At 41.1% G+C, this 14,683-nt stretch overlaps 1 long non-coding RNA gene across 2 annotated transcripts in view; it reads left to right on the forward strand.

The window, feature by feature from the left end:
- Positions 1–14,458, forward strand: part of LOC108352025 (uncharacterized) — a 73,423-nt gene extending 58,965 nt beyond the window's left edge. For both annotated transcript variants that reach the window (XR_005489119.2, XR_005489121.2), the window contains one exon: positions 14,346–14,458. This is a non-coding gene — a long non-coding RNA (uncharacterized LOC108352025). The remainder of the gene's footprint in view (positions 1–14,345) is intronic.
- The last annotated feature ends 225 nt before the right edge of the window (positions 14,459–14,683 follow it).

The raw sequence follows: 14,683 nt of genomic DNA on the forward strand, positions 1-14,683 counted from the left end.
AGCTGAAATTCAGTATTCTTTATGTAGAACCTTACATAGCATTCCAGGGTCAATGCTTTCTCCTGCCTTTAAAGTTTATATCACAGATAAAATAGTTTCATTGTTTCCAAGGCAATTTTTTTTTCAAGGAGAAATTGGGTTCCTACTGTAGTCTTTCTACTTAGACTTTCATGGGTAGTAGGATGCATTGTCAGTGACCCTCTAATATCCTGTATTTAAGCATGCATTTTATTCAGGAAAACCTAAAAATTTGGGGATACTATATGAGTCACCAGAGGAGCTTTTTTGTTTGTATTGTTTTTTACCTTTTCCACCAAAAGGCATTATAAAGAGTAAAGGTGAGTCCTGTGGGTCATACTATCATGAGTATCATGCGCATACCCTTTCAGAACGCCATAACTGCAGACAGGTTGGGCATCTTTAATCTGTAAATTCTGACCTAACAAATTCTCTAAAATCCAAAAATCACTGTGCATCATCATGAGATCACAACTAGAAACTGTCCACCTAACTTTGCCTCACACATCAAAATCCGATGCAGACATGAGAACGCACATGAAGTATTCCCTCAGGTCACAGGTATACACAAAACAACAACAAAGACTTCATACTTAGACTTGGGTGCTATTCCCCAGTTATTCGGCTGTGAACATCTGAATGGAAATCTGAAATCTGAGATGCTCCTAGGTCCAGACATTTTGACAAGAGAGAGTTGGGCTCCTACACTCTGCTGACATTATCTTTTTGATTCTGCTTTGATTTATAAAGTTTCCACCGTTTTCAAACTTGATTCTTGGATGTCTGCAAACCCTCTTCCCAAACACAAGGAACCTGGCTTCCTAACGCCTCTGTCATAACGACATGCACATAAGTCCTTAGTTCCTGGGGTTATCGAGCTCTCCTAAAACCAGGGGAGTTGCTCCTAGAATGTTACCTGCTGGATGGCAAATGAATGAACATTTTGTCTTTGAGAAACCTGGATAGTCTCTGAAGAACAGAGGACCATAGATTATTTTCTTTTGTTTTGGTTTTGGTTTTGTTGTTGATGATGAAGTCATTGTTGTTCAATCTTAAAAGTAAAAGCTTGAGGTATAATATGTTTACATTTATCCCTTCTCTTTCCTTTCTCCAAATCCTCCCAGGTAACCTTCCTTGTTCTCTTTCAAATTCAGAGCTTCTTTTATCATTAATTGTAGACACACACACACACACACACACACACACACGCGCGCGCGCGCGCGCGCATAAATGCTAGCTAATTTTATATAAACATGACACAGGTTAGGGTGATTGGAGAGGAGGGAACTTCCCTTGAGAAAAATGCTTCCATAAAACCAGCTGTAGTGCATTTTCTTAATTAGTGGTTGAGGTGGAAGTGCCCAGCCCATTATGGGTGGTGGCATCCATGAACAAGTGGACCTGGATTCTATAAGAAAGCAGGCTGAGCAAGCCATGGGTGAGCAAACTAGTAAGCAGCACCCATCCATGGTCTCTACATCAGCTTCTGCCTCCAGGTTCCTGTCCCACTAGAATCCCATGTCTGCCTTCAATGGTGGACTAAGATATAGAAGTGTAAGCAGAATTAACCCTTCCCTCCAAACATTCCTTTTGTCATATAGTTTCATCATAGCAGTAGTAACCCTAAGAGAGCATATGCATATATACATACACATATACATATACATGATGTATGCATATATACATTCATACACATATACATCATATATGCATACATATATACATACACATACACACATACATATACATCCCTAAATATGCCATCCTCAGTCTGTGTAATGTTGCTTGTATGTATGTTTTCAGATTTGACCATTTGGTAATGAGCAACCAATTGGTGTGCTCTTCCCTGAGGAAGACTATTTTTCCTCCTTTCAGCATTTCTTATTTGCCTGCAGTTCTTTTTATTGTGTTGAGGTCTCCAGTATGGTCTATGCATTGGTGTTGTCCTTGTTTAGGTCAAGTTTAGGCAGTCATATTGGGGAGACTTTACAGGTGTAGCCTCTGCCATTACTTAGTGTAGCTCTTCCTATTGGCTAAAGTTCATTTACCCACAAAGGGTCCAGGAAAGTTTGTGACTTCCCGATCTACTCTTTGAATAACATGGTAGCACACACCATACAAACTATAATGTAAACTCTCACATAAATCCTCCCTTGATTTCCAAAGCGCACGGTCTTGAAAAATCACTACTATGCCCTTCTGTTTCTCTGTCAGAACAGAAATGACAGCACCGGTGTAGGATGTACTAATGTGTTTTCAGGGGACTGAAGGGGAAGCAAAATGTGTTAGATAAAAACATTAGATTGGGTGAGGGTACCTGAATCTGATTGAGAAAAATACATTTGTCAGAATCCCAAGCAAACCTATAGTTTATCAAAGCCAAATTGGGATTTAAAAGACAAGAGCAGAAGATAGCCATGACTATGCAAGCCTCTAATAGCTTCATTTGTGAGAGTGAGGCAGGAGAATCCTAAGTTGGAAGACAATGTGCCCAATTTGGTGACACTGACTCTCCAATCCTCTGAAATCAGTTTTCTTCTGTTCTACGGTTATAGATATAAAGAGTCAACTTAAGCACTGTTAACATTTAATACATTTAATACACACGCACGCGCACGCACGCGCACACACACACACACACACACACACACACACGCGTGCGCGCGCGCGCTATAATTCAACCTTTAAAATTTTCCCTTCTACTAGCATTTAAATTGTTCACAAGTAAAAAATCTGAATATTTTATGGAATATTCTTGGGTGTATGTGTTCAAGTGTGTATATGTGTTCACATGTGTATTCTCATTTTTGTATGTATACATGTGTGTGCATATGGAGGACAATGTTTGATGATAGCTTTATTCTTCCATTGTTCTTAACTTTCCTTTACTAGAAGAGGGTTTTTTCCTCAATCCAAAGATCAAGGGGTCCCTTTGTACAACAGGTTAGCTTGTCCTATATACTTCCTACCTCTAACTCCTGAACCCTGGAAGGACCTGTGGGCAGCAGTTTCCTTTGGGACCTTCCTTCTTGGAGTAAAACTTGTTAAGACAAAATGGACCAAGGCAGTGGTTCTCAACCTGTGGGTCAAAAGCCCTTTTGTGAGTCAAAGGACCCTTCCACAGGGGTCTCCCAAGACCATCTGAAGACACAAATATTTACGTTACTATTCATTTTTATTAGATTTTTTATTTACATTTCAAATGTTATTCCCTTTTCCATCCATATCCCTCCCCAACCCATCCTCCCTCCCCCTTCTTCTATGACGGTGTTCCCCCACCCATCCACCCACTCCTTCCTACCTCCTTGCCCTGACATTCCCCTACACTGGGAGGGGTCCAGCCTTGGCAGGACCAAGGGCTTCCCCTTCCACTGATGCCCAACAAGGCCATCCTCTGCTACATATGCAGCTGGACCCATGGGTCCATGTGTATTCTTTGGATGGTGGTTTAATCCCTGGGAGCTCTGGTTGGTTGGTATTGTTCTTATGGGGTTGCAAATCCCTTCAGCTCCTTCAATCCTTTCTCTAACTCCTCCAATGGGGACCCTGTTCTCAGCTCAGTGGTTGACTGTGAGCATCCGCCTCTGTATTTGTCAGGCGCTGGCTGAGCCTCTCAGGAGACAGCTGTATCAGGCTCCTGTCAGCATGCACTTCTTGGCATCAGCAATATTGTCTGGGTTTGGTGGCTGTATGTATATGGGCTGGATCCCCAGGTGGGACAGGCTCTGAATGGCCATTTCTTCAATCTCTGCTTCAAACTTTGTCTCTGTATCTCCTCCTATGAATTACAGCAAGTGAAGGAACAACAAAATAATTCTATGGTTGGGGGCCACCACAACACTAGTATTAAAGGTTGTGGCATTAGGAAGGTTGCACTATTCTAACATAGTTGAAATACTGCTGGGAAGCTCCTTAAGGCTGGCAGTAAACAACTCAAAATAGCCTTAAGAAGTCCCTATAACTAACCAGATTCACTAGAACCCTCCATGCCCAAAAGTATATAAACAGTAAAGATGGTTGAGAGTCATTTTCAGACAAACTAAGCTGCAAAGAAGACTCTCAGATATTCCCAGAAGCCTGGAAGAAGCGGAGAGCAGCCAGGCTGCCAAGAAGAAACAAAAACCACTTAAGCTGCCTGGAAGAAGCCAGACTCAACAAGCCTCTGGGAAGGACACTCACCAACCTGTTGAGCTCCCCGCGGGCTGTGCAGTGAGCTCCGGGTTGCCAATCTCTGTGAGCTGTCATCTTCACTGTGGTGGGGCTTTCGGTATGCACACAGCACAATGAGTCATTTTTATCCCTACAAGTGACCCCTCACCCATATTTCTAGAAGTAAATCTGGTGAAATGTATTGTCTCACCAAGCTGGCTACTGGTGGTACCCATACCTGAGTCTGCCATTTGTTCTCTATCTTGAGTGAGTAGACATGTGCACATTTGCCTCTTCCCAGAAAAAAAAATCTGTCTCACAAGAGTCACCACGACCTACTGGCTTTTATGTGGGTGCTGGGGATCTAAAATGTTGTCTTCATGCTTATGTGGCAAGCATTTTATCCACTGAGCCATCTGCCAGCCCCTGATATTGTGAATTTTAAAGAGAACAGTACATCATTAGTATAGTGTTGAATATATTTTCTTTTTTCTTTCTTTTTTTTTTTGGCACATCACACTATTTGTCAATGAAAATTCAGGACTGACACAGCACACTGGTCAATGCCTCAAAAACAATGCAGGGTGTAGTAAGAATAGAGCAGAGATCTGCTTTATTTTTAAAGCAGATCCAGCCTCAACCCACCCCCGCCATCAACTGAATGAAAGTGATCAGCATATGCTGGGGAAGAAATGCATATGGTTTTCAATTCCCACCGATGTCACTTCTGAAGCACTTGGCACAAGACTTGTGAGACCAGGAGGCTGTTACTTGGTTCTACCCATTCTGGAAATTACAGGGAGAAAATCACAGGCTGGTATCAGGTGTCCAAGTCTTCAACTCAAAGGGCGAATCATAAAACTATTATAAAAAAAAATGCATCCTGCTGCAGTGACAGCTGTCATCCCAAATCTACCCAGTGCAAAGCTGTGGTGACAGTCATTAATGTCTTAAATGTGAGATTAGGTTGTGGTGTTTAATGGCACGGATGGGAAACTTTTTTTAAAAAGTTATTAGAAGTAAAATTACCCTGTTGATAATGGAGGGAAAACAGCCTAGGGATATGAGGTCATTTAAATAATTATGCAACATTTTGCATATCGATAGAATTACATGGCTCTTGTGTGTCTTGACAGGTTAAGAGAAGGCAGTATTTAAACTGAGGGGACACTCCCTTTGATATTGTTCCTTTGAAATTAGAGGTTCGTCCTTATTTGCTGTTTTATAAAATGTGCAAAGGGGCATTATGACAAATAGGACACTTGGAAACGCAATGCACAAGAACATAATTCAAATGAATGAGGGCAGAAATTCACGGTGAAAATACATTTCTAATATCTATTTCCGGAGCCAACTGATTAAAGAGGGGCGAGAACTTACACATCCAATCTTTGTTTGGCAAAGACTCAAACAGTGCTTGGGTGACTGCATGGCCTTAACTTTTTTGTCCATGGGTTTTCCTACTACTATTTCTGATAGGCTGGGACTTTATTTGGTAACCTTGAATTAAGGATGGAAACATAGTTGTTTTGAAGGTATGCATCCTCTTTTGGAAGCACAGAAGTCAGAAACTGCAAAACTAAGTCTTCAAATGGAATCTCATAAAAATTAATCACACATGCATGCACGCACATGCGCACACATGCACACACCACACACACACACACACACACACACAAGAACACATACTAAGCAAGGAGAAGCTTGCTCTTATGTCAAAGCTAATGGCATTAGAAGGCAATAGAATCAAACAAGACAAAACAAACAAAAATCAAAAATTAAAAAAAAAATTTAGAGGAACAGAATGGAGTAAAAGGCCAGCAAAATGCCATGAAGGAAAAAAATAAAATAACATCAGGTGTCCTTAACCAACAGCTTCCTGTAGTAGTAAATAATAAAAATAAAAAAATAAGATACCAAGCTATTTTATTGCCAGCACCATAGGGCCACATGGCATCTGCAGGGTATTTTCTTCTCAATCAACAAAACATCTCCATTCAAATTGCTAAATTCCCAATTTCTATTTTACATTGCTAGTAGCTTCTCTCTGGGCCCTGTGGCAATCTCAGCATCCATCTAGTTCCCAAGGCAGGTCACTGCCACGTCAGTTCCATACAGAGACCACTTATCTCATAGCTTTCTTGCTTTGGACTCTATTCATATTTCCAGCATCTGCCCCCTGTGGTTATAGTCACAACTCCAACCCATTAAAATCAAAACTCAATAAGCTTGTAATCAATCAATCAGATTTATATCAGTAAATTCTCTCTCCACAAAACATCCACACAATAAACTCAGAGCCAATTAATATTGATATAAGTTTCTCACCTCAATGAGACAAATTGTTCTATAAAATTCTATTACTTATAAAATATTTGTAACTACCTGTGTGGCCCTTTAAGGTCACACAGATCTGGGTCATCCTTCTAGGCCTCCATCTTGGTTCTTCTCCTTTCAACTCTCTCCAAAACTCTGTGCCTGCCTTACTTTTTCACTGCCTAATCACAGGCCTTGCTTATCTTGTGCCTATCCTCACCTGCATAGAGCCAACAATCTACAGCTTCCCCAAAATGCTTTCAACATCTCCCAATGATTTGAGACATTATTCATAACTCACTGGGTGTTATGATCTAAATGTTTGCATCCTCCAAACTCCTATGCTGAAATCCAAACCTCGGAGGCAATGGCATTAGAATGAAAGACCACTATAAGGCACTTAGGTCTCAGAGAGAAAGTTTCATGTATAGTGTAAGCACCTTTATAAAAGAGGCCCCAGAGAGTGCTCTCTGTATGTATTAATCACCTTTGCCTCACCACACAGACACACCTGAGGCAATTCACTTATAAAGGGGAAAGATTTATTTATCTTGCAGTTGGGAGACTCAGACATAAGATTAGCAAAGGCGGTGGTTAAAGCTCTGATGAGGATATCAGGTAGTAATGGAAGAGACTAGGATGGAGACAGGATTCACATCTACAACCGAAGAAAGGCATTGAGAAAGAATCCCTAGGTCCCTTCTGGGGAGTTTCCCCGGAGACTAAAACACATGTCATAATCTACCAGCTCCCAAATCTGATAGCAACCAACCTCAGTACTAAGACCCAACTCATATTCAGTTCAAAGGATAACACACCCCCGCATCAGGTGAGGACCCTCTTAAAAGTTGGTCATGCACCAACCCAATGGTGAAGCCTCACTAGAACAATGGAGTTTACCCTGCTTCTGAAGTTCCTAGCTGTAAGAATTGTGAGAAGCAACTCATTTGTGTTATAAACTAACAGATCATGGTATTTGGTTGTAACAGCTATGACTGTTTTGAGATAGTTACCTTCCCCAACAAATGTAAAGACGCTGTATTGAAAGCACTGGGATGTGTGGGGCCAGATACGGACACTCATCTCTTTGGTGATGCTGTGAATCTAGCAGGTTTACTGAAGTGGAAACTTACGGGGTCTTTTCAAAGTCAGCTGTGTTGGGTGGTGTTTTGCTAAAGCAGACACAGGAAGGAACATTTCACTGAAGTGGACACAGGTGAAAGGCTAAAGCAGACTAGCGAGGGAACATGGCACTGATGCAGACACAGGGGAAAGGATGCTCTGCTAAAGCAAACATGTGAAAGGATGGGTGATGAAGGGTTCTTTGCTAAGCTAACAACACACATGTATTGGTCCATCTTACATTGCACAGTTGAGCTTCATTTGTGAGGAATCCATTGAAAGAAGCACACCGAAAACTTCTGGTGGTATGCTGTGGTTCCTTGCCCCTTCCATAGACTGGAAAATTGGCAGTTATGTCAGCTGAGACAGATGCACATGGGGTTTTGTTATTCTGGCGCAAGACATGTGGTGAGACAAGACCTGTGGTGGACAGGCGATGTTTGGAAGGAGTATACAAAGGACTGGACAGACAGTGACAGAGGCTGAGCAAGTCTTGCTTATAAAGCTACTGTGCAAAGCTTCGCTTTGCTCAGAGAGGCACAGCTGAGAACTTCTGGTGTCTCTCCAGGTCCCTCCTGCTGATTCATGCCAAGGCTGAGGCCTGATTGTCTCTGCTAGGTCACGCTATCCCAACTCTACCAAACTGGATTGCTGGTGTTTGCCAGTAGCTCTAGCTGCCACTGCTGACCTGGGAACTGCTCTTTTCCTGACAATGCAGATGGAATTTGCTCAAAAGGACCTTCCTAAACAGGTCTAGTTCCCCCGTATCCTTCCTTTTCCACTACCTGTGTGGGTGGTTGGCTAGAAAGGAGGTTAAAGTATTTAAGAATCATCATTAAAAGTAGGCTTGGAAAAAATTAAAATTATATTCTAGAAAGTAGGAGAATTGTGTAAAATCAGGAGGTTGACTCAGGAGAGGAGAGAGGAGGAGCTTTGAGGAGCTGTATAGACAAGATCCTTGACATGAGCAGAACTTTATCATTTGTAATTCCCCCAAATAACCTATTGTGCATTCCACTTCTAACTGGCTCTTCCGAGATGACAAAATAAAGATACTCTTGAGATGGGATGTCTATGGGAAAAGAGGGTGAGGAACGCCTGTTATCTCTGCTGTGATCTCTGAATTAGACCATTTGAATGAGGCATATGTGGGATCTGATTGCATCGGTTGGTAAAAGTAACTCTCTCTAGCAAGTCTGCCTGTTCTGTGTGAGTCTGAGGAATAATTGGCTAATGAGAGAATGATTACTTTGTTCAGACATGATTACTGAAAAAAGAATGTTTTACCCATATGTTGCTAAATAATAAGAAATTTTCCAGTGTAGGGGCGGGGCACAATGATTAGAAGAAAGAAGATAGGTCAAGAAAATGCTTCAGAATGTGTTAGTAAATTTTTGGGAGCAGGCTACCTCTGAGAAGTATATTTTATTGTACTAGATGAAGCCTGCATATGCCCTGAGAGTTCAGAGTTTCAGTTGCAAAACAAACAAACAAAAATACTATGTAGGAATATCTTTTAATCAAAGAATCGCGCCTTCTCTTGCTCTATTTTGCAGCCACAATAACCGGCTCCTCTCCTGTTTTTCTTTTTGAAGCCTTAATGTCATTCTGGTTGTGGTGTAGAAAGAGCTAAGTCGTATGTTGATATTTCTGAAAATAGTCTCCAGAATGCTTAATTAAAATTCATTTGCTGAAACTGACCACATCAACCTAGCATCCCAGCAGAGGCTACTGGATCCCAGTGCGTTGGCAGATTTACTTTAATTTTGAGTGGTCTCCAGATGCAAGGTGACTATTCAATGCCTTCCAACTTTCCCAAAAATCATATAAAGCCAAACAGAAGAATAGTTGTTTGTAACCTGGAAGCTGTTTTGGCCACCCTGGTGGACAGGCACAAAGCACATTATTCTAGTACGAAGAGCAGTTTACCCCTCCTTCCAAAGGCTTCCTTGCCTCAAAACCTTCCAAACAGAACCACAGACCTCTGCTTTCAGCTGCCTTTGGGTAAGGCAATGTCGAAGTTGGCTCCTCAAAGTTTTACGTAGTCTTTTCTGCAAATGAATGCCACACTGTTTAGTTTATTTATTTAAAGAATCAATATATGAATGTGAGCCAAGGGTCTCTGACAGGAACTGAAGATTGCCATCAAACAAAATTATCACTCGCACATATAAAGAATAAACCATTATGGACACTCATTCAGTGTAGCCAGTCTGCAAGTGTGTGGTGGTTCACAACCTGTGTTGGCCAGGGTTTGAAAAACGACAGGAGTCCATTCAGAGGAGCAAAGGCACTGCTGGTATGGAGCAAAGCTTTTGTGTAGATTGAGCCTTTCAAGCACACAGTATTGCCAAGGGACAACATTCAGTATAACCAGAGAGAAAGCATGTCAAATGTCCACGTGCTATACATAGGACAGAAAAACTGGCTCTGGAATTGGAGGAAATGAGTGTGAGTTAAAACATAACTCACTAGTAGTGGATTAACTAGTAGTAGATGCCATGTAGCTTGACTAAAGAAAGAGAAGAGAAACAGATCCACTCAGAGATAACGTTAATATCTAAGTTCTGAACATAAAAAGATGAGCTTGGCGATGGAGAAAATAAGCCAAGGATTGGAAGCATGGATAGGGAGAAGAGCATGCAGCAGGTCAGAGGATTTGAGGATATGGTGGCAAATGATGTACAAAGGAAATGAAAAAGGGTAGTCACACGGAAGAAACACAGAGAAGAGCCCATAGTCACAGGCTTCTCAAAGGCTCATGTTACTACTCTCAAAAGAATCTTAAGGCCTGGATCCTACTATCTCTGGTGTGCTATCTAGCAAGAATAACATTTCAGCTCTGATAGCCTTAAGAAACCAACAATTCCCACTCGATGTTGGCCACTGGCATGAGGATATCATGTTCTCAGGCCAAGATACCTGTGGATTTCTAAGTGGCAATCTTATAGGCAGAAAGAGCTTTTGATTTGAGAAGGTCCTTTAGTACTTACTCTGGTCATGCCAAGGATGCTACATGGATGAAGAATGGGACATCTCTGTGTAGCTTTGCCCACATAACACATCCATCAACAAAAAGAGTAATCGGTAGCAAAATTGCATGTAGATGCATTCAAGTAGGTTGGGATGTATGAAGGAGATGTCCAGGTTTGTGACAATGCAGTTGCCGTGAACTAAGCTTTAGAGACAAACTTAGGAGAAGAAAAGACTAACTAGGCACTAGGAATCTGTTGTACAAGCAGGGAAAGGGAAAAGGTGACATTGGAACGGGATAAGAGCCAGAACACTGTCACCTCCCCATTGCTGTAATGAAGATGATAACTTGAGAAGAAAAAGGACTTATCTGGTGCCATAGTTCTTGAGATTTCAGGCCCATCGTCTCTTGCTCTGCTGCTTTGGGTCTGGTTGTGGGAACATATCGCGGAGAAAACTGAACTATCTCAAGTTTTTAGTGAAGAAAAATAGATAAGAAGGAGGTGAGATCCTGTCAGAGATACACCCCAAGGGCCAAATGTCATTCCTCTTGGCATCATCTGCTCAAGGTTCCATTTGCTCCCGGTAACATTAAGGTGTGGACACTAAGCCTCCAACCCATTGGCCCCTGGAAGACACTTAAGACCTAAGCATAGTGAAGTTAAACACTCAGAGAACTTGGAACAAGAAGGCAGAAATAAGCCACTGTCAGATGTTTAAAGAAACGGGAGGAGGAAGTAGCTATTGTAAATGCTCCTTATTCCTAATTTTGTAATTATCTTTAAATGGTGATAAATTATATTTTTCTTTAGAATATAGTACATAGAGCATATGCTACATTTTTTATTTATATTTCTCCCATTTTTTCAAAGCATAGTCTCCAGCTGAGAGAGGAGGAAGGATGGACGGGCCAGGGCCAGAGTAGCAAAGCACAGAGTAGTAGAGTAGGGTGCATGAAGAACATGCAGGCTAATGTGAATGTATGAAAATAATTTTGAGAAAACATGTGTTATCCAATGAGAAAGCCATATAACGTAAAGTAGTTCTTCCATTATTACACAAATGAGGCTTGGGGAAGTTATTATGAGGGAGAATACATATCAATTTATTCAGGTCAAAGTAGTGGGAATTGAGTAAAACTAAAGATATCTAGAAGGAGATAGCACACTGCAGGCCCCAGCTCAGATCTGCTCAACACTGGCTTTTATGTGGCCTGCAAGATAATAATGTTTTCATTTATTAAATTATTGAAGAAAATAAGAAAAATAAGATTGATGTTTCATATTAGGTGGAGATGTATGAAATCCATATTGTAATGTCAGTAGGTGAGGTTGTAATGAGGCACAGATGTACCTGGAGTGTTCATCTCTGTGTCCACTTATCCAGTGACAATGCAAACATCTTCGTCAGAGACTGTACAGCTTGCAAAGCCTAAAGCATTTACTATTTTCTGGCCTTCATGGAAAAATTTGGAGGCCACTGAACTAGAAGTCTCTATTTTTCTTTTCTTCCAGCTTTGAAAGTTGTTTATTTTCTTACATATATGTTCCCATGGATGCAAACTGGATTAACATTAACTTGTGTTTGACATTGAGATTAAATTTTTTAGGGCAAAGAAATAGTAATTTTTATTGATTCTTCTCTGTTTCTAAAAACACTTGGAAAAGAACCAGACTTTTCATTTGTGTCTACCCCTGGGCTGGGATCTCCTCAACAGCCGCACAGACTGTAAGCATATGCTCTTGGTGGAAACATTTTTCACCCATTTCACAAGCATTTGTTGAGCAATGTCCAAGACATCGGGAGAGTCTCAAGAGAAAAGGAGCAGTCTCTATCACCACAGAGGTTATATAATCGTAGTGAGGTGCAACCTTTAATGGAGGAAATTGGGAAGAATGAAATTGAGAGAATGACAAGTTCTGTGTGTGAAGTGAAGTTGGCTGGAGGTGACTCAGTTAGGAGAGGGGGCTTACAGGAAGGGTAAAACGGAGCCTTGACCTGAAAGCTGGTGAAAGAAGGGAGCCCATCAGGTACAGAACCCAAGAAACACGATCTGATGAAACCAAAATAAATGCTCTTTCCCCGAGAAAGAGCAAATGGGTGGCTGAGTTGCAGAGAGAGGAAGGAAGGATGGGAAGAAGTAAAGAGACAGAAGAAATAAAAGTCCACAAAAGACAGGAGCAAGTATCTTGATTATGTCATCATCAGGAGTCTGAATTTTATTCTGAGCACAATAGGTTTAGGTGGGGGCAGTGGTGGGTGAGAACATTTTCAAAAGAGCCATCTGCGTGCCACGCCTCTGCACCAATACCATAGTTGCGAGTGTGTAATCACAGACTACCAGGGGTACAGAAGAAGTAGGCGGGAAACGGCAGATGCTGGGCCCCAGCAGATGGTAAGAAGCAGGAAAGTATGAGTTGTGTTTTGGAGATGAAACTGGAAGTCTTTAATATAAGTTAGAAAAAGAGAAAAAGAAGAAGAGTTCTGATAAAAAAAATGGTGTTTGAAAAATGATCTCAAGCCCACTCAAAATCCACATATTTAGATGAAAGCGAACATAGAGGAGAGAGAAGTTTAGCCACCGTGGCATGTAACCATCTCAACTCAAGTGTATGAATGCACAGACTGTGCAATTTAAGGTGGCACCCATTAACTCCGTGTCCTAGGTTCTGTTTTACCAAGGAGAAGCATTGAAGTATTGATATCCTGATGTGCATTGGTGATCAGTGCACATCTGCCAATATTCAGTCCGTGCTATGTGGAAATTTGAACACGTATTTCCACACGATCCAAACCAAACGCAATTTTAATCACATCACCAAAAACAAATTTTAATTGCCCAGTGAGAGATCATAAGGATAGACAGACGATATGGCCCAGGGAAAATCCCATTTCAAATGTTAAAGTCCTCAGGGTGGTCTGGGTTTTAAAACAGCACCTAAGACCCACATACAAGAATGGATATGCAGGGACATCTATTGCCCACAAGGTGTGCATTGCATCTTTACTGAGCTTGGGAGGAGTTGAGATTTGAAACTCAATAAATTCTCTATGTTTCCATGCAAATAGGATGGATAGATAGATGGATAGTTGGCAGACAGATAAATAGATACATAATAGAGATATAGATAAATAAAATAGATCAATAGATAGACGGATGGTAGATAGATGATTGATAAGGATATTGACAGATGATAGATGGTAAATAGAAAAGTGATAGTTAAAAATAGCTAGATAGGTAGATAGATAGATGATAGATATAAATGAGATAGATGATAGATTGATAGATGATCAGTAGATAGATACATAGAGAGATACATAGATAGACAGATGGATGAAGACTGTATAATAGACTTTATAGGGAGAGGGAGGGAGAGAGCTTAATTTTGAAAAAACAAGAAAATAAAACTTTATCTTTGGGAAAGGAATGCAAAGCTTAAGTGCACAGAGCTTGAATGTAATGTGTACCTCTCTGAACAAACAAGAGATTTGTCTCAGATAGTAAGTACAGTTGGGGCACATAAATAGTACCCACCCCCCTTTTGTGATGAAGGGTCATATTAACTGCTTATTTAACAACCAACAAAGTTGTTCACATCCAAGCAGAGCAAAGGGACGTGGTGCGCTCACTATCAGAATAGCATGATGTAGCTAAGATGCCCACACTTACTCCGTGCTATTTCTCACTGAATTCGGCATCCGGTGGGCAGGAAAGTAATGAGCAACACGCCCAGTATTTCAATTGTGTCTGTTTGTCTGTTTTCTAGATTTCTGAAGAGATTTCTCTTTGGATCCTCACAGCCACAAGAAAAAGCACTTTCTTCCTGATTAGATGTTTCTCACCCTTCACTTGTGTACGTGAGAAGCTGGAAAATGAGGTAACAGTCTTTGACCTTGACGGGCTCTAGAGTTCTGTGTGCGGACCTCTTGTGCATCCTTACCTTACCCACTTCTGTGAGGTCTGCCCCTCTACTCCATCATTACTTATATGACAGGCATAACTCTGGCAACTGCCTTTTTGGTCAAGTCATAAAATTACTATTTTGTGTGTAGCAAAAAAAAAAAAAGGCAGCTTTCAAATGCTACTTTCCTTCCTCTAATTTTG

Source organism: Rattus norvegicus, chromosome 9, assembly GCF_036323735.1.
Source record: "Rattus norvegicus strain BN/NHsdMcwi chromosome 9, GRCr8, whole genome shotgun sequence".
NCBI lineage: Eukaryota > Metazoa > Chordata > Mammalia > Rodentia > Muridae > Rattus > Rattus norvegicus.